Below are 3,485 nucleotides of genomic sequence, written 5' to 3'. Positions count from 1 at the left end.
GTGCGGCTATAGCTTCAATCCATTTAGACACATAGTCTACAGCTACTAAGATATACCTGTTTCCTAAGGATGGTGGGAAAGGTCCCATGAAATCTATACCCCATACGTCAAAGAGTTCTACTTCCTGAATGTTTCTTAGAGGCATTTCATCACGTCTTGAAATGTTTCCAGTGGGTTGGCATCTATCACATTTGACAATGTAAGCATAGACATCACGCCACATGGTAGGCCAGAATAGGCCAGCTTGAAGAACCTTGGCGTATGTCTTAGAGGTGCTCGCATGTCCATCATAAGGTGCAGAATGACAATGCTCGATAATATTATTTACCTCTTCTTCTGGAACACAACGGCGAAAAATGCCATCTTTACCCCTTTTGAAAAGGAGCGGTTCGTCCCAATAGAAGTTTTTCACATCGTGGAAGAATTTCTTCTTGCGGTGGTAATCAAGATCAGGGGGTACTATATCAGCAGCTAGGTAATTAACGAAATCTGCATACCAGGGTACGTTACTTATTGCTAAGGAATTTTGGGAATGCTCATAAGGATCTAGGTTATTATCTTCAATAGTTTCTACTCTGGCTATCAGTCTATCATAGGCAAAATCATCATTTATGGGTATTAGTTCTGGTTTTAGATGTTCTAGCCTAGAAAGGTGATCGGCCACTACATTTTCAGTGCCTTTTTTTATCTCTTATGTCTAAATCAAACTCTTGTAGTAATAGAATCCATCGGAGCAACCTGGGCTTGGCATCTTTTTTACTTAATAGGTAACGAATGGCAGCATGATCGGTGTAAACTATAATTTTTGCTCCTACTAGATAAGATCTAAATTTGTCTATAGCGAAAACTATAGCGAGTAATTCTTTTTCAGTTTTTGCGTAGTTAAGTTAGGCAGCATCTAGGGTTCTACTGGCATCATAAATGGCATGTAATTTTTTATCTTTCCTTTGTCCTAGAACGGCTCCAACTGCATAATCACTAGCATCGCACATTATCTCAAAAGGTTCAGACCAATTAGGTGGTTTCATAATGGGTGCCGATACTAATGCTTGCTTTAAAAGATTAAATGTGTCATTACATTTTTCGTCGAAAATGAATTCAACATCTTTCATTAAAAGTCCGGTTAAAGGTTTTGTTATTTTGGAGAAGTCCTTAATAAAACGCCGGTAGAATCCGGCGTGTCCAAGAAAGCTTCGAACTTCTCTGATGGTTTTTGGGGGTTTTAGGTTTTCTATAACTTCTATTTTGGCTTTATCTACCTCTATGCCTTTTTCGGAAACTATATGTCCTAAAACTATTCCTTCGGTCACCATGAAATGACATTTTTCCCAGTTTAGCACGAGGTTAACTTTCACGCATCTCTCCAGGATTTTCTCAAGGTTAGCGAGAGAATTGTGAAAATCGAATCCGCAAACCGAGAAATCATCCATAAACACTTCCATGATACCATCTAGGTAATCTGCAAAGATTGACATCATGCAGCGTTGGAAAGTAGCTGGAGCGTTACAGAGGCCGAATGGCATTCGTCTGTAGGCAAAGGTTCCATAAGGGCATGTAAAGGTAGTTTTTTCTTGATCTTCGGGGTGAATAGGTATTTGGAAGAATCCAGAGTATCCATCTAGATAACAGAAGTAAGAGTGTCTGGCTAGATGCTCCAACATTTGGTCTATAAATGGTAAGGGGAAATGGTCCTTCCTAGTTGCTTTATTTAATTTTCTATAATCTATACACATCCGCCATCCTCCTTCTAAATGTTTCGCTACATGTTCGCCTTTATCGTTTTGCACGACTGTGATGCCTCCCTTTTTAGGTACTACATGCACAGGGCTCACCCACTTACTATCCGAGATCTGATAGATTATACCTGCCTGAAGTAACTTAAGAACTTCCTTCTTAACAACATCACTCATTATAGGGTTTATTCTTCTCTGATGCTCCCTAGAGGGTTTTGAATCTTCTTCTAGCGAAATCTGATGCATGCATACGGATGGGCTTATACCTTTCAGGTCAGAGATATTATATCATAAGGCTGAGGGGTGTCTTCGTAAAACGTCTAAAAGTTGGTTAGTTTCCTCATGGCTCAAGGTAGCGCTAACTATTACTGGACGGTTCATCTTTTCATCGAGGAACTCATATCTCAGGTTCTTAGGCAATTCCTTAAGTTCTAAGGTTGGTTTCTTAGGGCATGGCATAGGATCTGGGGTAAGGGATAAACATTCGTAAAGGTTATCATCGATGTAAGGTTCTTTAAAGTCATCATCTTCCTTTATGGGGGTTGATGGTAACTTAATTGTTTTTATAATTTCTTTTTGTTCTAATTCTCTAACACATTCATCAATGATATCTAAGGCATAACATGAGTCTCCCATCACATGTGCCATAAGAAATTTCGAAAGTATAAATTCTATTTTCTCGTCACCTACCTCAAATGTCAACTTTCCTTTCTTGACATCTATTATGGCTCCTGCAGTTGATAAGAATGGTCTACCTAGAAGGATTGGTATATCATTGTCCTCTTTGATGTCCATGACAACAAAATCAGTAGGGATAAATAACTGACCTATCCTAACAGGAACATCTTCTAAAATGCCTATCGAATATTTGACAGATCTATCGGCTAACTGAAGTGACATCTTAGTGGGTTGTAATTCTCCTAAGTTTAACCTCTCACAAACTGCTAAGGGCATTAAGCTCACACTAGCTCCTAAGTCTAGAAAAGCTTTATCGATGATATGATTACCCAGAAGACAAGGAATGGAGAAATTTCCAGGGTCTTTATCTTTCTTTGCTAATTTGTCCTCGGAAATAGCATTACATTCCAAAGGCTTCGGATCGTCAAGTCTACGTTTGTTGGTAAGGATGTCTTTCAGAAACTTTGCATAAGAAGGTATTTGGGTGATGGCTTCTATGAAAGGGATTTCTACATGAAGTTTTTCTATAACTTTAATAAATTTTTGATACTGTTTATTGATCTGGGTTTGTTTGAGTCTTTGCGGATATGGTATAGGTGGTTTATATGGTGGGGGCGGTACGTAAATTTTATCTTTAGGTTCTTCTCCTTTCTCTTGACCTTCCTGGTTTTCAGATTCCTCTGGTTCCTTTACTTTGTCCGGGGGTTTGGTACATTCCTTAGAAGTTTTGGGTTCACTCAATCTTGGGTTTGGTGGCTCATCATAAGCGTTCCCACTTCGTAGGGTAATGGCATTGGCTTGTCCTCTCGGATTTTGTTGAGGTTGTCTAGGGAATTGTCCTCCAGGTGTAGTCTGAGGGGCTTGGTTTAAAGCTACCTGAGAGATCTGGGTTTCAAGCATCTTGGTATGAGTAACTATTTGGTCAACCTTGGTTCCTAACTGAGTAATCAATTCGTTAACATGAATGTTTTGGTTCATGAACTCCTTGTTTTGTTGGGTTTGAGCGGTGATAAAATCTTCCATAATTTTCTCAAGGCTCGGATTTGGTGGTACAGGTTACATAGGTTGATTTGA

Source organism: Lathyrus oleraceus, chromosome 6 (assembly GCF_024323335.1).
Source record: "Lathyrus oleraceus cultivar Zhongwan6 chromosome 6, CAAS_Psat_ZW6_1.0, whole genome shotgun sequence".
NCBI lineage: Eukaryota > Viridiplantae > Streptophyta > Magnoliopsida > Fabales > Fabaceae > Lathyrus > Lathyrus oleraceus.
This window is presented reverse-complemented; position numbering follows the sequence as displayed.